The sequence below is a fragment of the Penaeus monodon genome, chromosome 2 (genome assembly GCF_015228065.2).
Source record: "Penaeus monodon isolate SGIC_2016 chromosome 2, NSTDA_Pmon_1, whole genome shotgun sequence".
Classification (NCBI taxonomy): domain Eukaryota; kingdom Metazoa; phylum Arthropoda; class Malacostraca; order Decapoda; family Penaeidae; genus Penaeus; species Penaeus monodon.
In genome coordinates this window covers 36,308,411-36,318,410 of record NC_051387.1, presented here as the reverse complement: position 1 = coordinate 36,318,410, position 10,000 = coordinate 36,308,411, and the positions used below count along the sequence as shown (strand labels likewise).

Sequence of the window (10,000 nt, the reverse complement as noted above, 5' to 3'; positions counted from 1 at the left end):
CCTTCATCCCATCGCCCTTTTCTTCCCACAACGGACAAGGTTACAGAGAAAATCAATGGGCATCTTAAGAGGTGGAAATTGAACTTTGTGATTTTCATACCATTCTAATTATTCTTTTAATAGTACCTCATTTTAGTGTGCTTTACACGAACTTAATAAAAGGGGGAAAAAAATATCAGTTTGTTCATTCCATCTTTATAACTTACACTCTTCTGGACTTAATAACTTTGATAATGATAATCCAACATATCGCAGTTTTAGTAGTTACCAGTTAAATATAATCCAATAGCCAGCCATACTTCAGAGTACAAGATCAGTGCATTCATTTAGGCTGTACCTTATTAACAATAATATTTATCTCTCTCAAAAGTCGTAATAACGTTTTTGTTACTTTGACATCATGATACTTAGGCAATTTCCTGTTTGTTTATTTATTCTATTTTTACTATATTTGTGTTGCTACTGCTATGCGTAACGAGAGTGTAGTGTTCGGGAATCTATTATGAAGGAAGACGTATTATGTGGCGAACGCAGTATGAATTGTTCAGTTCAGTTAGGTCCCATTTCTGTCGGTGCTTGAACTTTTGGTTTGAATGTTACATATGCACAGAGCTGTTTAAAAGTAACGCCCCCGGGTGGGCTCGAACCACCAACCTTTCGGTTAACAGCCGAACGCGCTAACCGATTGTGCCACGGAGGCTTAAAAATCATAATTTACGTATCTATTTCATATCTTTTATTTGTTTATTATATTTTCAAGAAATTGCCAAGAAAAGTTCAACTCAAGTATTCTCCAACGTGTAAAACCAGGAATGAAAAACTGATTATTTAAAATTATATGCAGCGACAACAATTAAAGTCATTAGCGGTGAAAACCGGAACACTGAACTTTGGTTTCCCTCAAGTGATCTAATTTCAGTGTTTCTTTGTCAGCTTTATACAACATTTGTGTCGAAATTCACTTTGAATAACCAGTAAAACGCATGTTGAATACATACTATTATTACTACTACTAATAATAATGACAATAAAAAACATAATATATTAAAATAATAATTATTATTACTATTATCATTATTTTTATTACGATGAGGAAGTGACAACGAAGATAAGGAGGATAATGATAATTATAATAATGATAATGTTAATGATGATAATTATAATAAGAAATTGAAGAACAATACCACCTACAGTAATAATAAAGATAATAATAATAACAAAAAATTTTATGATTATAATAATAATGGTAATAGTAATAATAACTGTTATGATGATATATGGGTAACGAATACCATAATACTGATAATGCTGATTCTACTATTACTACTGCTATTACTTCTGTAATAGTAGCAATAGTGATAATAATAGTCGTCATAATCATCATTACTATTGTTATTGATATCATTATCATCACCTTTTCATAATAATGCTAATATGGGCGACTTCAATGCGGTATCCGGCTGTGACCGAACTGGCTACGAGATGTCTGTCGGCTCCCATGGCTCGGGAGCTGATCACAGCAGCGAGAATAGCCTCCTTCTCCGGGACTTTGCTAGGTCCCAGAAAATGAGGATCTCTGGCTCCTGGTACCAGCGCTCCAACCCGCATCGCTGGACTTGGTACAGCGATACGGGTACAGTGGCCAAGGAGATCGACCACATTCTTGTTAGCACGCGATGGAGGATCCTCCAGAACTGCAGGGTTTACCGGAGTGCCGAGTTCTGTGGCACCGACCATAGGCTGCTTGTGGGTACCCTGCGGGTCCACTTCAAAACTCCCCGTCCCTCCAGTGGCCACCCTAAGATGTTTCACTTGGACAGACTAAGGGAGGAGGAGTGTGCCCGTGGGTTCACCATGGTAGTCTCTGACCGATTCACAAAACCCAGCAACCTGACGCACCCAGTTGCTCGAGTAACACTCGAAGCAGCTCAGGAGTCCATTGCCGTACGCCCAAGGACAAGGCAGAATTCCATCTCCCTGGAGACATTAGAGGCCACTGAAGCGTGTCGCAAGGCTCGGCTGAATGGGAATCAAGTCTTGCGTCGTTCCTTGGTGCGTAGGGCTCGGACACTGCTGAGAATGGACAAGGAACAGTTCATCAGGAATCTTGCTGAGGAGGTCGAAGGCCATTTCTTGGTAAATGACCTTCGCCCTGCCTACCAAGCCCTGAGAAAACTGAACCCTAAGCCCTCCTCACAGATGACTGCAGTCCGATCAGCGGATGGACGGATTATCTCAGATCATGTTGGGGTTCGTGAACGTTGGGCTGAGTATTTTGAACAGTTGTACCAGGTGGACCCTCCAACAGTTAGCTTGGATGCAAGCGATGTTGCAGTGCCTGTGCCGGACCCACCCATCAGCGAGGAACCTCCTACCCTAACAGAGGTTAGGCTGGCAATTTCCAAGCTGAAGAGTGGGAAAGCTGCAGGCATATGTGATATCCCTGCTGAACTGCTAAAGGCTGGGGGTGAACCTATGGCTCGGGGCCTGCATACAGTCCTGACTGCCATTTGGCGGTCTGGTACCATTCCCCCTGACCTGCTGTGGGGCGTGGTCATCCCTCTCTGGAAGGGGAAAGGGGATCGTTGGGATTGTAGCAACTACCGTGGCATTACACTGCTCAGCATACCAGGCAAGGTTCTCGCCCACATTCTTCTGAAACGGATCCGCAACCACCTACTGAGGCATCAGAGACCGGAGCAGTCTGGATTTACTCCTGGCAAGTCCACAATAGACCGTATACTAGCGCTTCGAGTAATTGTGGAACGCCGTTGTGAGTTTGGTCGTGGGCTGCTCGCAGCCTACATCGACCTCAAGAAGGCGTTTGACTCGGTGCATCGGGAATCGCTATGGGAGATCCTGAGGCTCAGGGGAATTCCGACACAGATTATTGGCCTGATAGCAAGCCTCTATACTGGTAATGAAAGTGCTGTAAAGTGTGGTGGGGGTATGTCGAACTTCTTCCCTGTTAATTCAGGGGTGAGGCAAGGCTGTGTCCTTGCACCAACACTTTTCAACACTTGTATGGACTGGATAATGGGCAGAGCTACTAGCCAAAGTCAGTGTGGAGCAACACTAGGCAATATTAAGGTCTCAGACCTTGACTTTGCCGATGATGTTGCCATCCTATCTGAGTCCTTGGAGTCACTTGTGGCGGCTCTTGATGCATTTAGCAATGAGGCGAAGCCCCTAGGCCTAGAGGTCTCCTGGACAATACCAAGATTCAGGACTTTGGGGGCCTGTTAGGGGAATCCGTTCAGTCGATCCATGCTTGCGGCGAGGACGTTGAAGTCACAGAAAGTTTTACATACCTTGGTAGCGTAGTCCATATTGTTGTCAATGGTTGTCAATTGGGTTGTCAGACCAGGAAGTCAGTAGACGGATTGGTCTGGCAACAGGAGCCATGAACTCGATCAACAAGAGCGTTTGGAGATGTCGGTACCTATGCAGAAGGACCAAGTTGCATGTCTTCAAGGCCTTGATACTGCCAGTTTTGCTGTATGGAAGCGAAACCTGGACGCTATCCAGTATCTTGGAGTCTCGCCTTGATGCCTTTTGTAACAAGTCCCTTCGCCGGATCATGGGGTACAGTTGGCAGGACCACGTGGCCAACCGGCGGTTGCACCGTGAGACTGGCATGGGACCTGTTACTTGCATAATCCGGGATCGCCAACTCAGGTTATATGGGCACCTAGCTCGCTTCCCTATGGACGACCCTGCCCACCAGGTTGTCTCTCTGCGAGACAACCCTGGGTGGAGGTGACCTGGGGGACGACCTAGGAGATCATGGCTTGGGCAGCTCGACGAGACCTGTCGCGAGGAATTAGAGATGGGCCGTGTGCCTGCCTGGCGACTCGCCTCGAGGGATCCTCGTGGCTGGAAGCGAAGGGTGGATGCGGCCATGCGCCCCCGTCGGCGTTAGCCCCTTGGTGATGATGATGATGATGAAAGAAACATTTTGTTACATTTCCCACGGCCTGTACCAAATAATAGCGCGCGGCATATGCAAGTTACACATGCTAATTACACTGATTATTCATAAACTATAAAATGACAGTAATGAATAATAAACTCCTAAGGGATTTCATCAGTACAATTTTGGTGGAAGTGTGATTTGTAAATTTTGAAGGCATTCTACCATGCAGTAGTTAATCTCAATGTTGTAATACTGGTCAGATAAGGAAATTGGACAAAATATTGGCTTACTGTGATAATGAGGGACAAAGTGAAAGTGTACATTGAATGAGGTTTAAAGACTTCTCCTCGTTATAATTTACCACTTTTTTATCTTTTTTTCATTATCTTCATTTGCTTCACTGTCGTTCCTTATATTCTTCACTATATTTTACAATTTTTCTCCATTATCTTCCTCGTTTTCCTCACTATCTTTACTCGTTTTCCCATCCACCTTCATTCCATCACCCTTATCTTCGGACAACTCACAAGGTTAGAGAGCGTTTTACACGAACTTATTAACAAAAATAATATGATTCTTAAAACCTTTGGTTATAATGATTACCAAAGGTTTTAAGAATCATATTATAGTAGTTTTAGTAGTTATCAGTTAAATCTGATCTCACTTCATTCAATAGCTAGCCATATTTCAGAGAACAAGATTAATACAGTCAATTAGGCTGTTCATTGGCAATAATATTTATAAATCAAATACTTCCGTTTTAAATACTTTGACAAGCATGATACTTAGAATTGTTACGAATATAAGTAAAGATATGAAAAAGAAAAGAAAAAGATAAGTAATAGTAGTAATGGTAGTAGTAGCAATAATGAAAACAATGATTATAATCATAATAATGATAATGCTGATAATAGCTAGAGCAATGATAACGATAAGAAGAAAAAACTGTGTGAACAATATAATTATAAAAATAATGATAAAAAAAGTAATCTTGATAATAAAATTAATAATAATGATAATGATAATAATCTTGATAATAAAAGTAACAATAATGATAAAAACAATAATAATGATAATTACAACAGTAATAATGATTATTATTATAACAACAGTAATAACAAAAATTATAATAATAACAATAATGGTAATAATGATAACAATATAATACAATATGATGATGATTATGGTAACAGAAATAGTGATAACGATAATGAGGATAATAATAGTTATAATCTTCACAGTCATCGACATAGTAATTATAATAATATGAGTGATTATATAAATAATAATAATTGAATTAATGATAATAATAATAGCAATAAAAATAATAATGATGATTGTAATAATAATAAATGATAGGAATACTACTTATAATAATAATAATAATAATAATAATAAAACCATACGCATAATAATGATAAAGAATATCATAATAATAAAAGCAGTAATGTCATTAATAATTATCATTGCTTGTTATGTTTTCTCATTATCTTTTTCCCCACCGAGAAAAAAAAATACGGTTTGAATGTACAACAGAGAAAAAGAATTGGATTTTTACTTTGAAATAACAAAAGGAAAAATGAAAGAAAAAAAAGCAATATGTATTTTTGTGTTCTTTTTGATATGCAAAATATATAATATATATATATATATATATATATATATATATATATATATATACATATATATATATATATCGAGACGGTGTAATGTCCAGGAATCTGTTGTAATTAATAAATAAATAAATAGATAAATAAATAAAAACATTCAGTGGCGAACGCAGTGTGAAGGCCTTTGCACATTTATTATTGTCTAGTTCAGACACGTCTCTTTTCAGCCGGTATATAAGTAATTTGGTTTGAATACAGCATATAAACGCAGCTGTCTAAAAGTAACGCCCCCGGGTGGGCTCGAACCACCAACCTTTCGGTTAACAGCCGAACGCGCTAACCGATTGTGCCACGGAGGCTTAAAAAACGTTATTTGCAGTATTTTTAGTTTTTTTTCTTGTTATAGATCTATTTTCTTTAAGAAATTGCCTAGTTTGAAGCCAAGTGTTGGTAGGTGTGTAAAACCGGGGTTGATAAATTGATTATATAAAAGTGTTATGAATGTAAGCAAAGAAGTAATGGAAAATAAAATAAGAAGAGAAATGATACTATAGTAGTTATTATTAGTAGTAGTAGTATTAATGAAAACAATAATAATCCTAATAAACTAATAATAAACCGTGATTATTAACTTGATTATTTAAAATTATCTGCATCCAAGTTAACAGATAAGGTTAGTAGCTGCGAAAACCCTCAAGTGATCTAATTTCAGTCTTTCTTTGTCTGTTTTTTACAGCATTCGTGTCGAAATTTACTTTGAATGACCATTAAAGCTCATTTTGAATACATAATTATGATAATGATAATAAATATTATCATAGTTGTTATCTTTGTCATTATTACTAATAATTATTAATATTATTACTGTTATTAAAATCATTATTTTTATGAAACTGAGAATGAGGAGGAGGATAAGGATGATGATAATTATAGTAATAATTATGATAATGTTAATGATGATAATGATAAGATGATTAAGAAGAAAAACACCAACAACTATAATGATGATGATGATGATGATAACAATAATAATAATAATAATAATAATAATAATAATAATAATAATAACAATAATAATGATAGCAATACTAATAACAATACTTATTATTATAATATCAATGATAATAACAGTAATAATGATTGCTATGATAATTATATGATGATTCTACTAATACTCTTACTACTGCTATTGCCAGTAATGATAATGATGGGAGTAGTAATAATGATAATGATAATTAAAATCGTCATAATTATTACTATTAACATTATTATTTATATCATTATCGTCGCCCTTTTTTACAATATTGCTAATATTGCATTTGCAAGTCACACATGCTAATTACACTGATTATTAGACTGTAAAATGACTAATAAATTCCTCAGGGCTTTCATCTGTACAATTTTGTAAATTTTGAAGGCAAAATCATATTTTTCTGACAATTCTTTATTTCTTTTGGGACTTTACTCAAATTATGTTTGGTAATTCAGAATAAATTTGGTATGTTATTCTACCATGCAGTAGTAACTCCTTCGGTTGTAATGTTGGTCAGATGAGGAAATTAGACAAAATATTGGCTTACTGTGGTAAAATGAGGGACAAAGTGGAAGTGTAAATAGAGCGAAGTTTAAAGTCGTTTCCTTACTTTCATTTTCCTCTTTCTTTACTGTCATTTTCATTTGCTTTACTATATTTCCTTGTCTGCTTTAATGTCGTTCCTCATTTTCTTCACTATATTTTACTTAATTTCTTCATTATCTTTCCTCATTTTCTTATCTGTCTTTCCTAACTTTCTTGTCGATCTTCCTCATTTTCTTCGCCTTCTCTTACTCTTTTTTCGCACATTCTCATCTACCTTCATTCCTTCGCCCTTTTCTTCCCACAACGCACAAGCTTACAGAGAAAATCAATGGGCTTTCCATCTTCAGAGGTGGAAATTGAACCTTGTAATTTTTCTTACCATTCTAATTATACTTTTAATAGTACCTCATTTTAGTGTGCTTTACACGAACTTAATAAAAGGGGAAAAAAAAATCTCAGTTTGTTTCATTCCATCTTTATGACTTACACTCTTCTGGACTTAATAACTTTGATAATGATAATCCAACATATCACAGTTTTAGTAGTTACCAGTTAAATATAATCTTACTTCATCCAATAGCCAGCCATACTTCAGAGTACAAGATCAGTGCATTCATTTAGGTTGTACCCTATTAACAATAATATTTATTTCTCTCAAAAGTCGTAATAAAGTTTTTGATACTTTGACAGCATGATACTTGGGCAATTTCCTGTTTGTTTGTTTATTCTATTTTTACTTTATTTGTGTTGCTACTGCTATGCGTAACGAGAGTGTAGTGTTCGCGAATCTATTATGAAGGAAGACGTATTATGTGGCGAACGCAGTGTGAAAGCCTTTACTCAAATTCTAATTGTTCAGTTCAGTTAGGTCCCATTTCTGTCGGTGCTTGAACATTTGGTTTGAATGTTACATATGCACAGAGCTGTTTAAAAGTAACGCCCCCGGGTGGGCTCGAACCACCAACCTTTCGGTTAACAGCCGAACGCGCTAACCGATTGTGCCACGGAGGCTTAAAAATCATAATTTACGTATTTATTTCATATTTTTTTTATTTGTTTATTATATTCTCAAGAAATTGCCTAAGTTCAACTCAAGTATTCTCCAGCGTGTAAAACCGGGAATGAAAAACAGATTATTTAAAATTATCTGCAGCGTCAACACCTAAGTCATTAGCAGTGAAAACCGGAATACTGAAATTTGGTTTCCGTCAAGTGATCTAATTTCAGTCTTTCTTTGTCAGCTTTATACAACATTTGTGTCGAAATTCACTTTGAATAACCAATAAAACTCATGTTGAACATATACTACTATTTCTACTACTAATAATAATGACAATAAAGAACATAATATATTAATATAATAATTATTATTACTATTATCAACATTTTTATTACGATGAGGAAGTGACAACGAAGATAAGGATGATACTGATAATAATTATGTTACGCCGGCAGCCTCGTCTCTCTGCCACCAACACAAGGCAGGCTAGGCAGACGGCGTGTTATCCACAGGGTCGTGAACACTGAACAGCTCCAAGAGGCACCGAACACCACAGCGTCCCAGAACACCAGGAGAGGAAACGCCAAGTGGCGAGGCAGGGCAAAATGACAGTTTTTCCTTTATTTACACAAGTTATTTACCCGTACATTTTCTATAGGCACATACAGGGGGAAACCAGCATGTCACACAGCACAATACAGCTTATAACAGGGCAACACAAAGTTTTATCAGGTCACAAGGGCACACACGAGGTCTTCACAGGAGCAGCACCCAACCGCGTCTCCTGGCTTGTTCCTCCGCTCCCCGCTCACAGCCAGCTGCGTCATGTTTGCCCAGGTCCCTTCATGTTAACACATGTTTCGCACAGAGACAAAGACCCACTGGCGTAGCTCTATCCCCCCCTATCAAGCAGACGACCCGTCTGCTCTGTCATATCTAAACCTGAAACAAGCTACAGAAAATTTAAATAAAATCAGTTCTCAGAAACACAAAAATCTTTCATCCAGCGCGGCTTTCTTCGCTCTCGCTGGGGTCTCTCTGGAGGAGGTGTGGGCGGCGGTAGATTGGCAGTGGCACCCAGAGGGGTATCTCCTGTCCCAAGACCTGGCTCATGGTCACCATTGACGTCTGCTGCATCGCCCTCACCGTCCAAATGCTCGTCCTCATCTCGGTCAGCGTCTGTCCTCATCGCCGCTACTGGGGCTAACTTCATCTTCTTTTTCACCATGGCCCCAGGAGTAACTTCCTGGCCCATGGTAACGCCACAGCCGGTGCGCCAAGTCCTCGAGGAAGTCAGGCAACGGCCCCACACCAACCAACTCCTCGCTCCCCGACGTCTCTTCTGGATGCTCCACTTCCTCACAAGTGCCCAGCTTTGCACCAGCTGGCACCTTCAGGTCCTTATTGGAGAAGTTAGCTACCAACACTGTAACTAACCCCTCCCCTGGTCCAACAGGTTTTGAATGGGCTCCACGATTGATTGATTGATTATTTAAAATTATCTGCCGCGTCAACAGCTAAGGTCATTAGCGGCGAATACCTTGTTAAACAGAAATATTAAAATGTTTAAAACTTTAAAAATCTATCAATAGATTTCTTATAAATAACAATAAACAAATTAAAAATCAAAGCATAAATATTATACTCTAAGTGTATAAAATTATTGCATAAACATTATGCATAATTAAATTTATTAAAAATATTAGTCTCCCTAAGGAAACTAATAAGACCCTCTATGTCACAATCCTCCCCCAATACATTCTTCAGTGTATATGGGGGAGACAAGTACATACGTCTTTGGTCTGAGAATGTTGCACATCTTTCCACTACATGTGCGATGTTAAGGGCTCTTGGCATCCCCACAAGGCTAATTTTAGCCATCATCGGCCATGAGT

The 10,000-nt window shown here is 38.0% G+C and overlaps 3 non-coding genes across 3 annotated transcripts; all 3 read right to left on the bottom strand.

Annotated features, from left to right (window-relative positions):
* Positions 1-626: 626 nt before the first annotated feature.
* On the bottom strand, positions 627-700 carry Trnan-guu. Its single transcript has one exon. It is a non-coding gene; the product is annotated as a tRNA-Asn (tRNA).
* Positions 701-5,811: 5,111 nt separating this feature from the next.
* Trnan-guu lies at positions 5,812-5,885 on the bottom strand. The gene has a single exon. It is a non-coding gene; the product is annotated as a tRNA-Asn (tRNA).
* Positions 5,886-8,042: 2,157 nt separating this feature from the next.
* On the bottom strand, positions 8,043-8,116 carry Trnan-guu. Its single transcript has one exon. It is a non-coding gene; the product is annotated as a tRNA-Asn (tRNA).
* Positions 8,117-10,000: the final 1,884 nt, after the last annotated feature.